Source organism: Lissotriton helveticus, chromosome 1_1, assembly GCF_964261635.1.
Source record: "Lissotriton helveticus chromosome 1_1, aLisHel1.1, whole genome shotgun sequence".
Lineage (NCBI taxonomy): Eukaryota > Metazoa > Chordata > Amphibia > Caudata > Salamandridae > Lissotriton > Lissotriton helveticus.
The window spans coordinates 856,812,185-856,836,669 of NC_136057.1; positions in this window are offsets into that span (position 1 = coordinate 856,812,185).

The window sequence follows — 24,485 nt, forward strand, 5'->3', positions numbered from 1 at the left end:
GACGGCGCTACTCACGCTAATGCCAGTGAATTGCAGTGCAAGCTGCATATTTTCCTTTTGTTGGCAGAATCCCACTGAGTTTTTCTGTAACTCCTTGGAATTCCACAGAGTGAATCTCCACGAATTCCACGCACCCCTAACCCAAATAAATCAGAAAGCTATTAAAAGATGACCAGCAACCTTTGCATAGGGCTTTCCCCTGTTTCCATTATACAGGCACAAGGGTCACCACATTTTTTTTTACATTGTGATCCGTTTGAGTAAACAATAATAGAAACATTTGCTTTGTCAACATCTACAGATTATGCTTCAATAATGGATTATGTGACAAATGAGGCCAATTAATAATTATTATAAAAATGCTGCTGAGACTGAATCACATAATTCCAGCGTCCTTGACCATATCTGGTGCCCCTTTAAATGTTTCCTTGCTGTTAAGCACTTCCTCTCAAGTAATTAAAGTAAGAAACTCTGTGATATATTTACAAGAAATGCCACTCCGCTGTTTTCACACAGCGGAGCACCCAAAAATTTACCGCTGCGTATGACAATTCGCAACACCATGCTAGCAATGTATGTACAATACGGCGCAACATGGCATTAAGAAAAGCTGGCGGGTGAAAGAAATTATGCTAACGTAAGCGTCAAGTCATTAAAAAAATGCACGCTATGGTGCAAAAAGTGACATTTGGCCAATTAGCGGCAGGAAAAACCACACCAGCTGGCCTAGCGTCACTTTTCAGCACCTAGCATGAAAAACAAAAATACAAAAATGCCGCCAAGGAGAAAAAAAACGGAATGCATCCAGGAACGAGCACAGCACAGGACAACAACCCCCCATATTCCCCCACCTCACCACCAGCTAGAAACTAAGGGGAAGAGGGAGAGGAAATGCAGGTGAGAAGAATGAGATCCTAATTGTGGAGGTGATAGACCATCAACATCAGCTCTTTGTCAGCTCCAAAGTGTCATTGGAGACCAAAAAGGCCATATGGCAGTCCATAGTGAACAAGTTAAACTGAATAACTGAAGTCAGGGAGACAGTGACGGACTGTAAAAACCACTGGCACAATGCCAAGCGCAAAACTAAGGAGAAACCTGCAACCAATCTACAGGCAGCATTGCAGACTGGAGTTGGCAGTCTAGCGCTCCAGTAGGAGCTCGAGCCCTTGGAGGAGCAGGTGTACGCAGTTATCTGTGAGGAGTCGGTGGTTGGAGTAGCGGGACAGGACAGTGCTAACTATGACCAACTACATCAGCAATGGGATAAGTACCAACAAGGGGCAATGGGGGGAAATACATAATGTTGTACAGTCCAGTCATCTATGTTCCAGTGGTCTGCCACACTGTCTGCAGGTCAAATGGTAGCCACCTGGGCACTCTATGCTTAGATATTACAACAATTATAGGCTCATGGGCGTATAGATCACACGTTGGCATAGGGCAGCATTGTGAGTGTCATAGCTGGGCTATCCTAAGACACACTGTAAGAGAAGCAATGTAATGTGCCTACAAGATAAAAGACACATAGATGATAGATGGAATGCAGAGCAAATCAAACATTCACCCCCAATCAATAGATCTAGGTTAAATCCATCGTTATTTTGCTCAACAGGCCACCACAGTTTAGACCCAGCCATATTCAAATCAGTCTTGACCCTGAGCCTCATGGGAACAATCCAGACCGAACTGCCATGCCAGGTCTTCCCTGGACCCGAAACAAGCATCCTGCGGATGGTTTCAGGGCATCACCCCTCATCAGCCTGGCTAGCTTGAATCCAGTGGCACCGTGAGCCCAGGACCCATGTCTGGGAATACCCTGTGCACTTAGAGCGAGATACTGCACATTCCTGTGGTAACTGCATGCACTGGGGCACATATAGCCGACGTACACCAATGCAGGAACTGCTGTACCATAGTTCAATGGACACCTGCGTTGGTCCTACCCAGCTGAATGTGCACCTGCAGAAAGGAAAGTGTTCTACTGTCTTCAACACAGTGCAACCCTGAAGTTTCTCATTCAGACAGTTTGAGGCAGCAAGATGCTTTCTTGCGCTGTGCTGTACCACACGTCTATGAATGATGCACATCTGTCACACCTGTCACACCATCTGTCACACCTGGGCTAGTAATTCCTAGCATGCAAAAGCAAATGGTATCGCACAGAATCAGCAAAACACCTGAGGGACGGGGATCTGTGTTCCATGGCTAGTATCTACATATGTATATTGTCACTGACATACCCACCTAGAACAAAGTACATCTCACATAGCTGTCATGGCATGCAGGCTCAGACTACACGTGTCACCTGTCATGGCATGGACCACCTGAACTCCTCTCATCAACACAAACATGACTGGGAGTGGGGATGAATGCAACCTATATACATCAGTGGAACATGGACCATAGTAAAAATGAAAAGTCACATTGGTACTGGTTGCAATGCTGAGGTCCTGTCATTTGAAAGGAGCTACAGTCCAATCTGTCATCCACAGGCTAGTGTAACACATGTCCTATGTATCAATAAAGACAGAAAGTGTAATATCATGCACTTTGTTTGTCAACTGCTTTAAACTATGTCAACATGTAGAAGACATCACCAATAGCATTTCCCCATTTCATTGCAGAGGATGAACCCTTACCTCCTGCAACTGCAGAGACTATATCAATGCACATAAAAAGGGGTACCTCAATCACAAATGTTTATGAGCAGAGATTCCATATGCAAAATAGCCTGCTTTCCTATCATTAACAAATGCTGAAAAAAACATAAGCATTGTGCGCACAATTATCTGCATTAAATTGTAAATTTGATATACATATTCTCAGATGCATCGAACATTTCTATGGTGTTGCCTACTGAATTTATTATTTTTATCTCACTCAAAGTTCCATTTCTTTGAAGATTTACACATATGTTTTGGAAGAGTTGCATTATCCCTAGTAACAAGCCCAAGCATCAATTCCACCATAACGAGAGCAGGAAAATATGAGGGGAAAGCACCCTCTTGTGTCTCTTACAAGAGAGTATACTGGTAAAGACAATTAGTATAGTGTAAAAAATAAGGGTGATGATGATGATTGTGCCGGTAAACTTCGCTCTGCTGTTGGATATCAGAGTTTTGTCAAACTTTGTGTTCCAAGCGGCAAAACTCTGCCGGCGGAGTGGAGTGTAGCGCCCAGGGTTAACCATGATCCATATTCATGGTGATTGTGGTATGGTAGGTCCCCATGCATGCCTTAGTGCATCCTCTAACATATAGCTGACATTACGGCTACGTATATGACTCCATATTTACACTATGCAACAATGCGGTGTTGCTTGTGCATTGCAGTGGTTGTACACATGCAACACTGTGGCACTGGCAAAGTATGAGATGTTCATTATGTATCTTTTAATTGAGGCTACTTTCTGGATGTTTCATGTGGGTAAGTCCTTTTTTGCTGCATCTGTAGACTGTAGTTTTGGTAATGTGTTCCCATGCACATCCTATGTGGAACACTGCAAAGTCATCATACAAAGAGTGGCCTCCACTGTTAGCCACAAGTATGAGGCCTAACACATGGCTAGCATTAGGAGAGACACACTCACACAGTTGTTGGCCACCATCTACATTACCACACCATGATCATTATGGCTGCTAAAGGAGAACTGTCTGTAACAGGTAGTTGGCACACACAGTATTTCACTGGTAGCAGAAGATGTTCTAGGGTTTTCATACAATTTGCTAGATAACTGGTCTATGTGGCAGACATCAGTTGTACAAATGTTGTATGACAGTAGTTTACAGATGCGCATGGTATACAAATGCTCACACAATGTTAGTACTCTGCAATTTTATTCATAGACAGATGTATACTGTGCAATTTAACAAGTATTTCCTTTGACTTATGAAAATCACTGTTCGATAAAGAAATTGTTTATTATATTATCCCTCCGTCTCCTTTCTGCAACTGATCCTCCAGGTTGCAGAGGCTCCTAAACTCCTTCCTCTCCATCATCCAGTACGTCCTCATCCACAATATCATCTGGCCATGGCACTTTGGTTCTGACGCATGTATTTTACAAGATACAGCAGACCAAGATGATCTTACAGACCATTGGTGGGGAGTAGAGCAATCTGCCCCCAGATACATCAATGCAGTGGAAGGATGATTTCAGGACTCTGAATGTCTACTCAACGATGGACCTGGTGTGGCATAAGGCTTGAATGGTGGTCCGCTGGGATTTGTTTTGTGGGATCTTTACAAGTGTCCGTGCGTAACCTTGGTCTGCTGCAAAGAAAGGAGGTGTTTTATCAGTCAAGACTCATGATGAGGGTTGGTACAACACTTATATCTGTTATGGCCTGTGTCCAGCTTGATACATTCACCTTGCAGACTGTTATGAATATGATATGACAATGCGTGGCTTAAAGGCAAGTTGGTATTGGCAATGGCTGACAGAGCTACACATACAAGTGTGCTATCCTCTGTAGTACACTTAGTGGTAGATTTACTAAGCTTTTGCAAAGTGTTTGCATCACAAATGTTATGCAAAACGGCACAAAATCTGTTTTTTTCCTAATTTACTTTCCAGTGCTAAAATTGTTTATCACTGGAAATAACGTAAAAGTAATGCGAAGCTGTGCAAAGCCGTGCTTCGCTTTACTTTGCGCCATTTGGACATGCCAAGGGTGGTAAATGGGTGTTCCCATGCAACCACCCATGGTTTCTCACATTAAACCCAATTTATTAAACACAGTAGATTAGGTTTAGCGTGAGAAAATGGCGCCCATTTAAACTAGGTGCAAGGAAGGAGAAGTGCTTTCATTTCTCCTTCCTTTTCCGACTTTGCAAGCGTGTTGCATTACGCAGCACGTATACAAAGTGGGAAAAGCTTTCCCTCGTGTCTAGGCATAGTATTTTGTGCAGGAAAGGTACCCATGATGTATAAAACCTATGCTGTACTCTCACACACACACCCTAGTGCTATGGCACTAAGGTATGTGGGTGGCGCACGGCAAGGGAAAGGTGAAAAGGTGAGGCGAGAGCCATATGTCCGAAGATATGACGATCTTCTGCTCCTTCCCTATCACGCAATGCAGTGCAGCCTCGCTGGGGCTGCGCTGCGTTGAGACTTGGTAAATCTCACCCTTAGTATTTGTCATTTAGCTGAGTGGCAATGGTATGCATGTGATAATTTGTCACCAAACAGTTTAGTCTTTTTTCCATTGACTAAGCAAATGTCTTACAATCATCTATTGTTCAATTTGTGGGTACTATCTGAAATTCTAACCAAATATCTTTCTGATTGAATAATAAGTGATGTGTCTTCCTTCAGGCACACATATTTTGTACTGACATTTATTTTCTACATTTTTCTATGCGTCAGGCATGGGATGGATAGTGAGTGTAAGTGAATATGTGACATGGTAGTATACACATGGCTGTGCACAGAGTCCACTTTGGTGACAGTACACAGGGGTTAGTGAATGTGTGGTAATGTTGCACTGTACAGTGAAAGAGGTAGACTGCAGACACTACAGAGCCACACGTCTTGAGGACACTGTAGGCCATATCGTCCACATGATTCAGTTCACATTGGTTGTGTGTCTGGGCAGGCAGATGGAGTGCATGATATCTCCAGGACAGTCACAATATATCTCGGAAAACTGTATTGTTGGTTGTCATGGGGGATGTAGTTTGTGCATGAGTGGGCACCCTGCCGCACAGTCTGGCACCTTGGATGACTGCTGTAGTGATTTTTGCAACACATTTGTATACATGTGCACATCGAAAGTGATGTGTGTGTATGATTTGTGACGTGATGTGATGCAGCATTGTTGAGAGTAACCAGGGTGTTCATGAATGGCCATATTTTTCAGTTTCATAGATGTGTGATATATATTTATTCCTCTTGCCCATAGGATTGACTTGTGATACACAGAATTCACATAGGGATTGCCTTGCTTCAGCTATGTTTTTTTCTGTCTCATTCTACTTATTTTTTCATCTGTGAGGGTCTTTGGAACAAATTAGATGTGCATATAGGTCCTCATGTTTTTCTTGTACCACTGGACAAAACAGAATGTGGAAAGGCTGAACTAACCTGCATCCAAAATTAAGTGAACTCACATAATGGTGTCTAATGGCAACCATGGTGCATGTGTGTCAGCTTAGTGTCCTGAATGACATAAGGTTTCAAGGGACACATTCCAGCAACACATTCATACAATCTGTGCAATTTCTTCCTTCAATGTGTAATACAGAAAGAAGGGCATATCATAATTGGACATGAGAATGAAACATGTGATTATGTATCCTCTTTTCACCGCCCCTTGGGATGCACACTACTTGCACACTGTCATAGAATCTCTGTACATCGGATGTGTGTAAACATGTGTGATCTTCATTTGCTGTGGTTGGAAAAAAGACCCCCACAATGTCCATGGTATACATCCTCAATGTTGACTGTATGAGAGATACACTTTTTTGTGGCTTATAGTACTGCATACTTATGAGGCCTTGCAATGTCATGCAGACATACCTAGCATTGCCACATTGACATGATTTGGGTATGTGCTCCACCAGAGCATCATGATTGATGATAAACCATCGGCCCATTTGACTTGTACATGTGGGCCACAGTGGCTTAGGAAATGGCAACATGTGTGACTTGTAGGTCATGTGTTGCACATTTGCCATCTAGTAAGAGACAGGTATATGGGTCACACCAACAATGTAAACACAGGCTAAATCAAAGCAAGACTGCTATGTCAATGTATTCCAACATGATAGAGTGCTTTGTGGTCTGTATGTGCTTGAGGTGTACTTACCAACTAGTAAGCCATTCCCATAGGTCCCATTTCCGAATTTATGGCAAAATGCTGGAAGATGAAGGAGTCAGGAGCACTGTTGGGGTACTTGGCAAATACACTGACGAAAAGTCAGAGATGGTCCACGATTGCCCGCATATTCATGGAATAGGTGTGCTTCCTGCTGTGGTAGATATGGGTTGTAGTCACTGGAGGCATAAGTTGCTCATGTCTGCAGTCCATTGCCTCCAGCACTTTTGGGAATCCTGCAATGCATAAAAGTGTTGCTTGTTGTCCTGCTGTTGCTGCGCTCTGTTGGGGAAGTAGAGATACTGGTGTATGAGGCTCATGATGGCATCCAGGATGGTGGGGAGGAACCTTGAGAAGGGTGCCTGAGACACTCCTGCCACTCTGGCTGTGGTGGGTTGGAAAGTTCCAGATGCCAGCATGTGCAGGACAGTGAGTAGCTTGGCCTGCCGAGGTATGTTAATACTGCACTGAAATATTAGCTGCAGCCTTGGTCCAATCTGGTACAGGAGGCAGAAAATGGACTCCCTCGTGAGCCTGATATGAACTATGACCTCTTACTCCCTGAGGTGAATGAGGGTTATTATCTTGCAGTATATCCGCTCCCTTCTCCTGCGCTGCCTCTGTGGTGATGGTGGTGGTGGTCTCCTTGGTGCTCCTAGCTACAGTGGCAGTAGATCATGGCATAGTTGAGCTTGCCAAAATGATTTGGGTCTGTTCTGCTTTTATATGTGCTAGCATAATTTTTAGGATCAACTTTTTCCTAGCTCTAAAAAAACTGCAGCTAATGGGAACTAGCAGCAATTTTTTCAAATTAGAGGCGTTTATGAAAATCCTTGTAAGTTTTGTAGGTGTTTTTCCGAGGGAATACCTACCTTGCATATCATTTTGGTACATGCTGATAGCTTAAATATTTTTTGGGAGTTTTATATATCACAAACTAGACCCGAGCCATTGGGTATCAGAGCGCTTTACATGAGCACCAGTTCCTCAGCAGATGTACCCATTAATTTTTGTTAGGCACAGGGAGATTAAGTGATTCGCCCAGAATCACAGGATGTTGAGCATCGTTGCCGAGACTCGAACCCAGTTCCCCAGCTCTGAGGTTGACCGCTCTAGCTGCAAGGCTACATCTTCTGAACTGGCATTGATAAAAATAAGCAGTGGAAAAGTGATGCTAGAGGGCTCTAGCGTCAACTTTGCAAATATGCATTTAAAATAAATGCTGCAGCATAAAAAACATTATGCTGAGATGGCATTAAACCCTTGTAAATATGCCCCTCTATCTTCCAGGTCCAGGTCTAGAAGACTTTTCCTGGTTCTGGAAATAATCTCTTGCAATAATGAAAACAGAGGGGTATATCCACAAGCATGTGTGATAACTTCCTCAAGAGTAGCGTAATGCAACTTTCAACATCACAGCCCATCACGGGAAAATAGGCCCGTGTCAACGTGGAATTCACAACCCAGTGATAGCATGCGATAGTCTGCCGAAACCGTGGACAATGTCCGCGATACAACCACCTCGATAGAAACAAAAACACAAACCACAACACCAAAAAAACAGCGATGGGCCAATACACGATGAGGAAACCAATGACAAGCAGCGCCAGGCCTGCAACACACACCTTGCAGGTGAGAAAATCACCATAAAAGTAAAAAAACACCCAAACACAAACTGACCAACACCCAAGCACCATGGAGGCAGGCGGAGCAGGCGCAGAGGACGAGCGCAACCCCACAAGCACCCCAGACGACCAGCCCGGGACCTCAGGGATAGAGAAGGACAAGGAGAAGAAGTAGAGGAAGACGAAGTTCAGTCCGCAGGTGAACAGGATCATAGTCACAGAGGTGATGGAACACCATCAACAACTGTTTGTCAACTCCAACGTGTCATTGGGCACCAAAAATTGAATATGGCGGGACATTATGGACAAGGTGAATGCCATCGGTGAGCACAAGAGGGCAATGGACGAGGTCAAGAAGCAATGGAATGACATCAAGCAGCGGACCAAGGAGAAACTCTCCTTCAACCAGAATGCAGCAACGCAGACTCGAGGTGGGGGCCCAGCGCCACAGCTCGAGCTGGATGACATGGAGGAGCTGGTGTCGACAGACATCAGTGTGGAGATGGTGGCCGGAGTCGGGGGATCAGACACTGTTCGACAGGACACAAAACAACAACAACAGGGTGAGTGACCACCAGGTACTGGGGGACCGGTGGAGATGGGCACAATGGCATACATGCACAATCAAGCAGAGCACAGTGCACACCACTATGACTCAGGGTCCTCGCCCAGATCTACAGACTATCACAATGTACAATGCCATGCTGTCTGAATGTAAACATGTACCATGCAGCTACATACATGTGAACACATTGTAATACACCATGTCCCCTTCACATCGCAGGGGTACCGTCAACACCTCCTGCTGAGCAGTCCCAGCCACTCTTCACTGATGACGAGGAGGACAACACCAGCATCGACATCCAAGCCATCCAAGACATCATTGATCTCATCCACCACTCACCTCCAGGATTAGGGCAGCCCAGCTACAACAAGGAGACCCCACCCACTACCCAAAGCACCCAGCAGGAGGCACCCACAGCCCCAGCACTCCCTAAAGACCCCCAGGAACAACACATTTCCTGCTGGAGTGCCAGAGGGAGACCGCAGAGCAGGTACGGTTGGGCTTCGGCAACACGGCAACCAAACTTGACGCCATCCTTGGGTGTCTAGTCCCGCTCCATTGTCTCCAACGAGCCTTAACTGACACCGCTGGAGTCATGACACGGAGGGAAGAACACCTGTCCGCTCAGAGTGGCTCCAGCAATACCAGCTGTGAGCTGCCACACATGCAGAGGCTCAAGGAGGACATGGTGCGGATGGAGGCAGAAAGAATGGCAGCCACCGCTGTACCTCAGTGGAATGTAGCTAGGATCTACCATGCCCAGCAGATCCTCATCATGGCATTGCTGCCACAAGGCGTGGTGATGTTTAATGCTGCTGCCCCCCACACATCCACATCTCCGCCCCCTGGTGTGTCTATGCCTCCCTGTGTGGCAGGCCCAACCACTCTGGCATCTGATGTGTCAGTGGCACACAGTGCAGCCGACAATCCACCTCTGGCACCTGAGGTGTCAGTGGCACACAGTGCGGCTGACAATCCACCTCCGGCCCCTGAGGTGTCAGTGGCACACAGTGCGGCCTGCAATCCACCACCGGCACCTGAGGTGTCAGTGGCACACAGTGCCATAGCCGGTAACAACACCCACAGGTGGGGCAGGGCACACAACCGGGGACGAGGACGTGGATGAGCTTGTGATCAGAAGGACTCAGTAGCATTCATTTCTGCCACCTGGCCTGTTCCTGGTTGGTCCCGCACATGGCCTCATGACCTTCCACTGACCCCCGATTCACTCAGATGCACTCACCTTGGACAGCGACATGAACCGCCACATCCTGTTTGATGACCAATGTCACAGCAACCAGACTGCGGACTGCACCCCTCCTCTTTCCCAGTACTTGTCTTCCACGGATGGACTCCTGCTGGCCATCCAAGAGCCCATATTGTGTAGTGTGCTCTGCATTGTCCTATCCCGCTCCAGCTGCGGATCTGTACTGGATGTGCAATAAACATCAAGTGACGCACTGCTGTATCATCTTTAACCCCTTCACTGCGGTGGCTATTCCGCCGCAGTGCTAAGGGGGCGGGGCGGCCGCATGCTGGTGACAGAACCGCTCCGTCACCAGCCGCGGTTGAGCTGTGCTGATGACGGAGCGGTTCCGTCATGGCCCCGCCCGCTCAATAGAACGCCCAGCGCTGGTGCTGAATCCGCGCCACGCAGGCGCGGCGGCATGGCAATGACGGAACCGCTCTGTCATCAGCACAGTGCCACCGCAGCTGATGACGAAGCGGTTCCGTCATCAGCATGCAAAGGGTTAATCATTCATGTATGTATGTGTGGATGAATGTAGGGACAGTGATTTCCCTTGCGTCAATAATGCTCATCCTGTGGGATGCCAGTCAGAGGGTGCTACATAACAATTTGTGTAATGGGTCCCTTGGACACCACAACAGGGACACATGCATCAGCCACTTTCTTGTCCGGACATGGAATGAACTACACCCAGTGCCCATGAGTCATTTTTGCAAGACCTGCGCTGTTCCAGCGTACGGCAGGCCAGACCACTCCGCTAACACTCCAAGGGGGGCATCATTGCTACCTGTCGCAGGAGTACTCGCTGGTGCTGTGCAGGTCACTGGTCTAGTTTTCAGTATGTCACAGCCACTCCCTGAGGACAGGTTTGCCTGCACACCACACCCACCTGGCACAGGCGTCACAGGCCATGTGTCCCCACCAATATAAGGGCCAATGACGTCACATACCCCTCTGCTGGTGGTGACTGGATGACGGACCCGAGGACTTGAGGCCAGCACAGGCCTACCACCACATGGCACTGACTGGGGTTGAACAGGGTTTGTGGCTCACACTGCATTGCGGCCTGCACGTGCCTAATGCCCCACCACGTGGCGCTGATTGGTGTTGAACAGAGTTTGTGGCACATGCCGCATTGCGGCCTGCACGGGCCTAACACCATGCCACGTGGCGCTGACTGGGGTTAAACAGAGGTTGTGGCACACGCTACATTGCATCCTGCATGGGCCTAACACCACGCCACGTGGCACTGACTGGGGTTGAACAGGGTTTGTGGCACACGCAGCATTGTGGCCAGCACAGGCTCCCCGCCACGGGATGGTGACTTTGGGTGCACTGAGCCATTGGCACCTTGAGCTGCTGAGCGAGTGTGCAGCCTGCGATGATGCCCTGTTACGGCAGTCCAGACAGCTCAGGATTTGTGTGCCTTGCTGGACCGCAGTGTCGGTCGCTCCAGCAGGCTGCGTGGACCTACCGCCACGTGGCCTCGCTCCCGGGTTCACAGAGTAAGTGGCACCCATTGGGCTGAGCGGCTGTGCAGGCTGCAATGTTGCCAAGTGCCTTGGTTTGTCCTATTAACTGGTGTAATCAAGTCCCAGTACCAGACGTGTGACCTGGTGGCCTGAGCAGCTTGGATGCATAGTGTGGAGGAAGCCATGTCGGCGTCCCGGGCTTGTGGCTTGCAGTGGCACGTGGTGGGACCTGCAGTCTACACGCCGGTGACGGAAGGTGAGCAGTAAGGCCCAGGTGTGCATGGGCGGGCATGGTCCGATGGGCGATGGGAGGGGCTGGGATGCCTCTACCTGGGTGTGCATGGGCGGGCATGCTCTGTTGGGCGGTGGTAGGGTCTGGGATGCCTCTGCCCGGGTGTGCATGCGTGGGCATGCTCAGATGGGTGGTGGGTGGGGTTGGGATGCCTCTTCCTGGGTGTGCATGGCGGGTGGGCGATGTTGACTTGTGCAAGTGTGTGTACTCTGCCAGTCATGTCTCTGGACTCTGTTTCAGATGATGGCTCTGTCTCAGATGTGTGACCTGGTGTACTGCTATTCGTACCGGCAAGTAGTTGGAGACACACCAGTGGCAGCAGGTGAGCTGTATGGCTGGGTGAACAGGGTCGGCTCCCTCTATTTCTCCCCCTCTCTTCTTCTCTCTCTCTCTCCCCTTCTCTTCTTCTCTCTCTCTCTCTCCCCCTCTCTTCTTTTTTCTCTCTCTTCCCCTCTCTTCTTCTCTCTCTCTCCCCCCTCTCTTCTTCTCTCTCTCTTTCCCCCTCTCTTTTTCTCTCTCTCTCTGTCGCCCCCTCTCTTCTTCTCTCTCCCCCCCCCTCTCTCCCCCCTCTCTTCTTCTATCTCTCTCCTTCGCTCTCTCTCTGTCCTTTGATGTGCTCAGGATACACCATCTCATCATATTTTTTGTCTTGCAGGCTGTGACCGACGGATTGTGTCGAGGGGCGCCACCATGTGTCTTCATTTAATTTCTGTGTTAATTTCAATAAAGTTTCATTGTTTGCTTCGAAAGTGAATGTGTAATGCTCAATTCTGTGACGACACATTCATTTCACCAGTTGTGATTGTGCGCCATCAGGCGGATTATTTAGTACATGTTTCGGTGTGCATTGTCTTTGTTCGGGGAGTGCTAGGGAGGGGTGGTCCTGGGTGTTGTGTTGCTGGGTGTTGTGGCCCTCTTGGGTGTCCGTGTTGCATGTTAAGTTGCTTCATGGCATCTGTTGCCCTTCCGATTACGTCCTGGCCTGGGATCCCTATTGAGGTGCAGGCTGCAGTTTGACTTTACACCAAGTCAGATTTCCTGCTGCTAACACGCCTTATTGGGGGTTTTGTGTTCTTATCACTGATCTGTCTGGTCGTTATGAATGATGAGGTGTGGTGTTGTTATGGCTTTTTGCAAGGGAATGCCTACAGCGATAGTTGCGGGGGTCCTCTGTGGCGATGTTTTTTGCGGCTGCTTTCGTGGGACAACTGGTGCTGGGGCTGTTAGCATCAGCTTGTGAATGGGGAGGTACATTTATCACAACTTTGGCTGCGATAAAGTGCCATTAATTCGGCGATAGCTCCTTGTGAATATGCCCCAGAATGTGTTGTGTATAGTTCTTTTTGAGCGAACAATAACAAATGCAGCATAAATAAGAGATTCATCCTCAGTGTGTATTTTTAGTGATGATAGGATACAGACAGAGAAGAATGCATTAAGGGGCATGTTAACATGTGCAAACTAGTGTTACTGAAGTCATATGGAGGTAATTGACTTTTTTTTAAATAACCATTGGGTTTTGCTGCTGTGTAATAGACAGGGTTCAGTGCTGGGTGATTGTATCAACGTCTCTTTTATACTGCTGGACACAGTGACATTAGTTTTAATGTTTGTGCAATTGTTGCACTTGAAATACCCAACCCCTGTTCTTTCCGCTATTCTCAAACTGGTAGTTAAAAGCGCTTGCCGTCTTCCAGAATGTTCCGAAGCTTAGAGTAATAGCTGGGACAAGTATTCTTAGAGCAATCTGTATCGAAAATCATAGTTCATGCTGATTGAGGGTGGCTGACCTGTTTGTGATTGCTCTACTGTATATTACCGCTGGAAATATAGAAACCTAGAAATGTTATCAGTGGATTTGTCTTGAAGATATGAAACAGTTTTATATGAACCGTTTCTGGAAAAAAAATAATGATGTTAGTTTTGTTGGTAATCTTGACACATGCATATGCTGCAATGGCGAATTAATTCTAATTTAACATTTGTTGAATTTCTGCATCTCAGGATGATAGTTCTGTCTGCAAGTCTTTTAAAAGCAATCACATGAAAGAGCAGAGCTGTAGACACTGGCTTATGCTAGTAGTCATGATAATTGCTGACTGGCTGCACAATATAAAATATATTGAGCCCTATTCACATACTGCATTTTGTAGTACATTAAATAGTACTGCAATAGCAATCTCATAGTACATTCCCAAACCTAAATGCAGATCTCCACCTCTCCTATCTTTTATATGCAGATATTGTTGCCTCGATTGTGGAGATCTCCCGACACATACGCCTACATGTAATAGTGATTGTGGGAGGGATGGTTGAGTGGCTTGAAAATATATATACAGCTCTTACCTGAATTTAGAAAAGCACCATAGGGGGCAAACACTGGTACTGCAACACCCTCCCATTAGAAAGTAATACAGGCAGGTACTGAAAACAATACCACAAAGGAAATAGTGTTCAAATAAAATAGTTTATTTATACTTTTTAGAAATGCATTTTAATTAATGAAAATAATCTGATTGTATATTTTTATATATATTTATAAGTACACATATACATATATACATACGATCCGCTCCATTTCAAGGATTTTCCAAATATACACTTGTTTAAAAGGAGAGGAGCAAGGGAACCAAGACGGATATTTCATCGCTTCTTGAGAAGTTGTAATGGGGCATTTGCTAAGGTATTGTGGCGACACGCAAAAGCATCAATGCGTTTACATTTGCACTTTGAGAGACTTAAACATTGTGTCTGGAATGGTACTTACCGAAATGATGCATTATGGGACTGAGATGCCAGTGATTCCTCTATGAGTATAGCTATGCAGCTTGAAACGCGTCAGAGATGACTAATTAGTGTTGCCGCCCACAAGCACAATAAATGCTCTGTTCAACTCGACCGGTGCCTCGAACATGTTTTAATTTTGCTGGTTGCAATTTTATGGGATGCTTCGTGCCCGTGTTCTGCCTGAGGCTGCCCTGCAGGGTCATGTGCTCCTGCTCACGAAGAGAACTGTTTGTTGGTGTTAATGACGGGAGACTGATCCGCTCCATTTCAAGGATTTTCCAAATATACACTTGTTTAAAAGGAGAGGAGCAAGGGAACCAAAGACGGATATTTCATCGCTTCTTGAGAAGTTGTAATGGGGCATTTGCTAAGGTATTGTGGCGACACGCAAAAGCATCAATGCATTTACATTTGCACTTTGAGAGACTAAAACATTGTGTCTGGAATGGTACTTACCGAAATGATGCATTATGGGACTGAGATGCCAGTGATTCCTCTATGAGTAAAGCTATGCAGCTGAAACGCGTCAGAGATGACTAATTAGTGTTGCCGCCCACAAGCACAATAAATGCTCTGTTCAACTCGACCGGTGCCTCGGCCATGTTTCCTTTTTTTTTCTGCCTTGCAATTTTACGAGATGCTTCGTGCCCGTGTTCTGCCTGAGGCTGCCCTGCAGGGTCATGTGCTCCCGCTCACGAAGAGAACTGTTTGTTGACATATATATTTATATACATGCACACTGAATCTTTATTACATTATAAAAAATGTTAAAATCCTTTTAATACTGATATTTATTACACAAATCTTGTAACAATTTTTGTTTACATTTTAATTAACTATTTTTACTTTTCTACAGGGGGAGCTCCACTCCAGTAACTCCACTAACAGAGATCTACGCCTACATGTGAAAAGTAACCAGAAGTAATTTTACACTCGTTAATAGTCTCCACCTCCTGTATTCAGGGGATGGAAACTTGCAAGCCTACACCTTGTAATACATTTAAACTCGTGAACTTTGAATAGACAAAAGTAGTATATGTATATGTATATAAGCATCCTGGGACCGGTTTTAGGGTATCAACCCTCATCAGCCAGGCTAGCTGGAATCCAGTTGCACAATACATATAGAGTATATTTTCAAGTGAAGATTTGCTCCTGTATAAGTGTACTTTTGTGAATAGGCCTCATTATTTTCCTTGAAAGCAGTTACCATATGAAGGCTTTTCTTGGGCTCTGGTCCCCATACTGTGTAGGAGTTAATACATAGCACTTAAAGGGTTGCTGCTTTATCCCCAAAGAGCATTCTGTGACGTATAGTACCCTGACAGGCTATCAAAGAAGAGGGAAGGACATACGATAAAAGCATACGAGCCATAAGATCCTTTAAGAGCCAAATGATGACAAACATTTGAAGTCAGCGCCTTGTCACCGTTCCAGGGCAAATATAAAATGTTTCTAAAGAGTTACCTAGTCTAAAAAGATATATGAAATTCTGACATGCTACTCATCATAACAGGAAACATTGATGTAATTGACAAAAGAGACAATTTCATATCACCTCTGTAAAGTAGAGCAGCAGGCAGTATAACACCTCAGTATTCTTCTGATTTAGAATAGTGTAACCCAAAGTGTACCTGATGTTGCAAAACCATTTCCTGTTTTGTGAGAGTTCATTTTATATCTTAAAACCATTTTGAAGGACTTCTATGCATCAATCACTAACATCAAAGGGGATTTGGTGGAAGAGAAATTAGTATGCCGTATGGATATACAGTTTTACTTTGTGAAAATATTGGGCGAATTGAAATTGGGGAATTATTTATTTGTTTTGAAATAGATGAGTCAGGCATTTGATTAGGATTGAAATGTGCTTAAAGAGAGGCAACACTTCTGCCAAATGACTCCCTTGATAGTGGAGGGTACCTTTTAGATGTTGTTAATGCATGGAGGCCATAGTTTATAACTAGACCAGTGCCTAAATGTAATTACACTGGAGTAAATAGACTCAATTTGTTAATTCTGCTTTAATCTTTGACACAGAATTACTGATAATAATGTGAACACAATGGCTCATGTAATTAAGAGTAATTTGGGCGGAAAGAATCTTACGGTAAGAGCACATTTAGCGAGGCAAGCAGCTGCATGCCCTTGTTAAATTGTTCTGTTGAATTTACCACTATTTGTTTAGTGGAAAATGAATTTTGCGCTAAGAAACTAGTGCTACATACTAGGAATATGTTGGGGAAAATCCTACCCCAAGTGCACATTTCGCAAATGTGAGGGGTTGTTCACATTCATTATTCATGTTCTGTTGCATTTAGTGTTATTTCTTAGCATAAAATGCATCCTCAATTCCATTTTGTTTGAGAGGGGACATTTTTGCTTTAAGAAAGTAGCGCTAAATGCTGAATTATTCTTGCGCCATTCTGCGTAATGTCGTAGAAATTTTAAGTAATTCTACATGATTGTGCTACACGGAATTATGTGAGTACAGCCACCCCAAATTATAACATATATATTTTCACTGAATTCATCATGAGGTGAAAACGTGATTAACGCTAATGTTGACCATAAATATTCCCAGTGTACTTGGCCAAAGACCTTTTGTACATCAACAACAACTAAAATTAGGAGGGAGAATTATTATGCACTAATAATTAATACATGTTAAACTTGTGACCTTGCAATGCACAAGGACTCATTTTCTGTAATGCACACATCATGAGATTATATGTTTTAATGTGCTCTCACAGTGCCAAATGAAGTCCTTATCACAGCTCTCCAGCTACATGTGCAAAGTTACTAGTAATACATGTATACTTATAAATCTTAATGTAGGAGGCTCCAACCCTGATTGGAGGAGGCAGGAACATAGAAGTCTGCACCTAGGTGTACATCTACATTCAGAAATATTGAATAGCAAAACAAGAGAAACTGTGTTGCTTGTTGCTGAGGTGGGACTCCATCCCCCAGCAACCACCTTATCAGCCCACAGGAGGGGGCTTTTTAGCATGCCTACACACCCACATGCCTGAGCACTATTAAAGTACCTTGTTATTCTCGTGGTACAGGACGCAACAGAGACACTTGGCGGCCCATTAGTATGGCGGGCGGATTGTCCCAGCCAGGCTGGCGGTAGCCACCGCCAGCCTGGCGGGGGCAATCCGCCCGCCATCCGCACCTATTTCCCCCCTGCCATATTAGGATGGCAGGGTGGACCGCGGCGGACGGAAAGACCATCTGCCGCTTTTCTGCCCCGGTCGCAAGGCGACCGGGAAGGAAAAGGTTTAATATGGTGGCGATGTCTAATAGACACCACCAGCCATATTATGCTGGGCTGCTTTAGATGCCTTTCCGCGGCGGCGATGCTGCCACGGAAAGGCATGCGGTCTTCATCCTGCGGGCCCCCAGAGTGAAGGAGAGGTGGGGGGTGCACGTACCCCCCTGCATTTGCATAGACAAAGCAGCAGGCACCACGCGGTGCCTGCTGCTGTGTCTATGCAAACGCATTAATTCATTGTTAGCATTGTGGCGGGTGGTGCTGAAAGCACCGCCCGCCACAATGCTAACAATGCAGGATGTGCCCGCCACTGTGGCGGGCACATCCTAATACCCCCTACGGGACCCCCGCCCTTATGGGGGGCGGTCCCAATCCCCGTGAGGATGGCGGGCAGGCAAAGTCTGCCCGCCATCCTAATGACCCCCTTGGTTTTTTTGTTGCTGGGGTGGGGCTCTGTCCCCCAGCAACGACCTTATCAGCTCAGAGGAGGGGCTCTTCAGCACTCCTGCATGCCTGCACACCTGAGTGCTATTAACGCACCTTGTTATTACAGCAGTACACAACAGAGACACTGTGCTTTTCGTTGCTGGGGTGAGACACCATCCTCCAGCAATCACCTTATCAGTCCAGAGGAGGGGTTCTTCAGAACACCTGCAAGTCTGAGTGCTATTGAGCGTCTTGTTATTCTGACGGCACGGGATGCAACAGAGATACTAGGGACTTTATTTTGAGTTTGCTAATTAGATGAACCACCAAACACACGATGGCGGGGCGGCTATGAGCGCACCAGTGGTCCCGCTGCCCTATAACAAGTTGGGCAGTCAGAATACTATAGGACCACTGCTGATGCCAGGGACCCGCAATCCCTGGCAGTCTTGCATCAGTATAAGGGCCCCTAATATGCTGGCTGTGCCACTGTGGCACAGCCAAGTATATTACGAGTTTCCTCACTGCCACAGTTTTCATGGCGGTGAGCTCACCATGAAGCGTGGGGGTGAGGAGACAAAGGGGGCCCTACTAGGCCCCCTGGTGCCTCTGTACCAGAGGATACATGCAGACAATACATGCAGCAGCAGGGCGCTGGCATGGCAGCCCACTGCCACACAGCCAAAGTCATAATAAGGCCCTATGGGGTATATTTACATGCCCCTAGTGCCACCTGTGTGTCACTTTGTTTGACAGGCTGGTGGCACTCTATATTAGTTCATAATTACAAGGCCACACTGAGCCACTTTGCGTGGCTTAACACAGCCTTCTAAATGTGGGCAGCTGCAACAGAGTTTTCTGCTGCAAAGTGGTGTGCAAGGAGTGTTGCTGTGGGAATTCCCAGCAACACTCATGTTTTTTTTACACTTCTCCAGATTTATAGGAATCTGTAAATCTGAGACAGTGCTAAAAACGTATGCCTTTCGAAAGGAGGCTTTAACGTGGCACAATGCGTAGAAATACTTTAATTTCTCTTCCTTTTTTGCCCTTTCTATGTGTGCTACATTCTGCAGCACTCATAGAAGGAGCAAAATGCTATTAAGGATTGTTTTAGGTTAGGAAGGTGTCCCTTCCTGCACAAACACAATCATCCCTGCAAAGCAGACACCCTTTACCATGCTGCAAGGATGGCTGCATTGGTGCTTGGCAGCTTTTTTAGTGCTGGTGCAAGGGTGAGCACAGAGATGTGCCATATTCTTGTTAATACAGCGCATCCCTGTGTTTTATAAATGATGCAGCTCAGGGCAGCAAACTTGCTTGCTGCACTGTACTGCACCATCTTAATGTAAATACGCCCCAGTTTTTTTTGTTACTAAGGTGGGACTCTGTTCCCCAGCAACCACCTTATCAGCCTAGAGGAGGGGCCCATCAGCACACCTGCCCCCCTTAGAGATATTAAAGCACCTTGTTATTCCCACTGTGGGGGACGCACCCGTGTGTGTGCCTAGGTGAAGACAAGACCAAGACATCGTCATCGGCTAGAAGAGGCACAGCTGGGCTAACCCTCCCGACCTAGTGTAAAAATATTTACCATATGCATTGCAAGGTCTCGTTGGTTCGTAGCTTGGTTGTGCAGAATTGTAAAGCAAAATGTTATTCAAGCTTTGGTGAACTTTGATATCTTGTGACTATGGGCAAGAGGAAAGCCACTACATGTAATGGTGGGAGAGAGCCCCCAAACAAGCTTGTTCCGTCCATCACTAACTATCTGTCCTCTGTCATGGGTGCTATTGATTCTGAGATAGGACAGTTTGAGAAAACAAACAACACTACTGGATGCTTTTCTGTCCAACCCATTGATAGTATCTCAGGGACCCCGGACCTTTTAATCACCCCCACTGTGACTTCTAATGGCATGGAAGGAGAACTACGGCTGCACAATTAGCTCCCATCCATTAGGGCATGATGATAGCAGCAATGGGCATTCCAGTAACCCTTGTTTGCATGTAAACACCTCAGTGGAGGCCTTGGAAGTATTTGCCGACATCCATTTTCAACCAAGTGCACACGCTTAAAGAAAAGTTGGAAAGACACTAAACCAGTGACTAGACAGAAAATTACCTCCAAGTCCTTAACTGTCTTCCAGAATTCAGTCCCCCCACCCACTAATGTCTAGGTGGAAGAGAGGCAGATAGGCCTACTTGCAGATCTTTTCGAAAACATCGTCAACGAGCTTTGTGATGGACTGTTTGGCGAATTTCAGTCTATGTTGAACTCCTTACGTTCAGACATTTTCATGCAATTTGAAAAGGAAACTGAGACTTCATCTCAACCTTTAATTCAGGCTTTCCAGCTTAGTCAGTCCCTGCTGAGGCTCCTAGGGGCACCCCAGTCAATTTTATTGCTAGGTCTGCCAGGGTGCATTTTGTAGATAACTCCTCCCTAGGAACAATCGCTCTGTACTTGCTTCAGAAGAGGGCCTCCTGTCAAAAGCACCACATAAGGGAAATTTGGACCCAACTACCAGTAGCATGGCCCAGCTTCATAATCTTCAGTGGTCTTACCCTCCAAAAGTCAGACCCTCTCGTACTCATGACGATCATCAGCATAGTTTACACATGCCCCTAGAGTGTACCACCTATGTTAATATTTTAGATCAAGTTCCACTCCTGCATTCAAATAAGAGGGAATTCTGGTTAAATTTAAAAATAAGGTAATTCACTGGCTTACGGGAAACTCAAGCTGTCCTCCTGATCTATTTAATGAGTACCCCCGAAAACCAAAATCTACTTTAGGTAACACACAGAGAAGAGTTAGAGCCTTACCTTTGTGTTTTTATTACAAGCCCCACTATAGCTAGGTCAAAGACCAGATGGCTAATAGGAATATTCATGTTGAGATACCCAGTATTTTCCCTAGCATGACTCTATCTATTTCTCTAAGTAACTGTTTTGCTTCACTGGCAAATCTTCAGGATATTGGCTGATATTCAAAGGTGAAAGTCTCCTCAATTTCTAATTCCCCTTCACCGACATTTGTTTCTACCACTCCTAATGTGTTTATGCCACCTTCTTGGAAATAGCGACCCATGCATTTGTCATCAGGTGGAGCTTTTTAAAGTGAGCCATCTAAATTAATTGCTCTCCACTTTTTTATGCCCAATAATTTGTTAGCTTGGAATGTTGCAAGTATTTATTCTAAATTGTCAATTGGAGACTGGGTATCTTTTCTAAAGGGTTTTGATATAATCTGCCTGCAAAAGACTTGGGCCACAAAGGACTTCCATGTAGATGGTTTTCGATTCTTTTGTATTTTGGCAACTCCATCAGCCTCTGGGGGGGCAAAGAGAGGATTCACAGTTTTGATTTCAGTAATTTTTTCCTGTTCTAAAGCAACGTTATTATGTTCATCCCGTGGTTTCAAGTACTGCTGTTGTCTGGTTTAGGCCCAGTAGATTTGTTGATTATCAACTTTAAAAATAATCTGATGACCACCAATCGTCAGACGTGATAGAATTTCTAGCAGACCATATTGTAAAACTGAACTGTAGTACAAATTAGTGCTGTATGTTAGGGGTAGGTGACTTTAATTGTGCTTTGGGCCATTTTAGTGGGTCCCAAAACATCGATAAAATGAATAAATGTGTATCTAATGACATACCTAACAGTCTGATAATAGATAGTTTTGCCAGGCTATGTCATGAAGCAAGCCCCTTATTCCTCCCCCGGAGCATTGTTTTAACTTGGCCTATTCTAAAAGCATAGGGCACTGAAGTTGGCCTGAAAATCTTACCTGGGGAATCAGGAGAAAATCAAATTAGCAAATGCCGTTTTATAATGCCACGCTTAGGGAAAGGAAATCTGAACTCAGATAATTAGCATAGGCAGATCTCATCACGGCCGGGAAAGGAAAAGACTCTAGATTAGTCTAGTAGGTGGTTTATCAACCCTTGTGCACATCAGGGCCACTGACCAAGATGGATTGTTTCATTTCACCAGAATCTTGGGTTTCTCAATTATTTAATTCCAAGAGTAAGCCCCGCACAGAACAAGGTCTTTAGTATATGACATCAGTTGATAGGGTCAGGGCCCTAGACTTTAGTTTGACCATTGGGGTAGCCTGTTATCGTCCAATATCTTTGTTGGTATCAAACATAAAGGTATTAGATAGGGTACTTTTGGTGAGGCTAGGCGGAGACAAATAATATCATTTCAGATCTCCAGTATGGATTTAGACAAGGGACTGGAACTACAGAATAATAGCTTAATCATTCCCTTTTAATTTGTAAATACGTTCATGCTAAAAACACCGCTTTGGACTTGGCTTTTAGGGATTTGTCAATTACTTTTGACTGTAAATCGCTCCAAATTGTGGAACATCTTAGAAAGCTTGGGGGTGGAAAAAGTCTTAGTCTTACTTTCACGTAGACTGCACTGGCACACCTCAGTAAGGATTCACTATACTCCTACTGGTGATTGTACATGCTCCATGAATTGTTGGCGGAGTCTGACAAAAGATGTATTTTAGCCCGGTTTCTATTTTTAATTTAAATAAACGCTCTTGAGGAGCACCTTTTCCAGAAGAGGATAGACACCCATATGGTAAGATGGGGAGCCATTCATCCCAATGCTCCTTTACGCTGCTGACATTGTCCTAATTTTTTCTGCCTGCTAGAGACTTGGCCCACAAAGGACTTCCATGGGGATTGTGTTCGACCCTTTTGTACTTTGGCAACTCCATCCATCTCTGGGAGGGCAAAGAGAGGATTCGCTGTTTTGGTTTCATTAAATTTTTCCTGTCCTAAAGCAAAGTTTTTTTTTGTTGTTGATTAAAATGCTTTATTAAAAAGAGTAAAACAATGTAAAACATCAGTACAGATCCAATAATGGTGGGAAACAATGACAGCTATGAATATGATGAGGGACAATAGTAGCAAAGTTACCCTATGAAATAAAACCATACTTAATGCAAGTGCATTTTAAAGGGTTTTTTGATAAGGAAGAAAAGAGAAACGAAAAGGAAAATAAGAAAGAAGGAAAAGGGAAAAGAGAAAGAAGATGAAAACAGAAGAAAAAAGGAGCAACAATCGATCATAATAAATAACAGAGTAAACAGTTAAGACAGTTTCCTGGATGAAAAATGTGTCAAAGGTAACCACAATAAGTCTCTTTTAGTCAACAAGAGGGTGGAAGTAGCATAAGCTGTGTTCGTTCTGTGAAGATGACAAAGTAAGTTCCACCATGCTAAAAAGGAAATGTTCGATGAGTCTTTCCAGTTAGAAGTAATAATCTGAAAGGTAATAGCAATAAATAGATTGACAAAATTACCATATTCTTTATAATTGTCAAAGGCAGGAGACAAATGACCTAAGAAAACATGTTCAGTGTGAAAAGGAATATCTGACATGAGAATATCGTTTAACTTAGACCAAATTCTAGACCATGAATCTGCAACAGGGGGACATTGAAAGAACATGAGGAAGAGATCAGCATTAGCGTGAGAGCATGACCAACATTTAGGGGAGTTAGCAATTTGAATCTATGAAGGGAACTAGGGGTAAAAAATAATCTATTATAGAAAAAATATAGGGATTGTGTCGTGCTGGCCGAACGAGAGGTGGTGTGAATCTGAGACCTGAGAATGTCCCAGGTGTGCAGAGGGAGATCAATGCAAAGGTCTTTTTCCCAAAGGAGTTCTAAAGGGGATTTAGTTCTGAGTGTGGGAGAGGAAACAATCAATTTATAAATAGTGGCTGCTTTAAATTGAGTAGAAAAATTGATAGAAGTAGGGGGAGGAGAAGAGGGGTCAGAGGAGGTAATAGATGAAAGGGTAATAGGGAAATAATAATAGTTAGTGAGGACATCCTTAAGTGTATTTGTAATGGGAGGAATAGCGTGATGAGATATTGTAAAGGGATTGAATCTCGGAAAAAGATAGGAAAGCATCTCCATTAATCAAATGT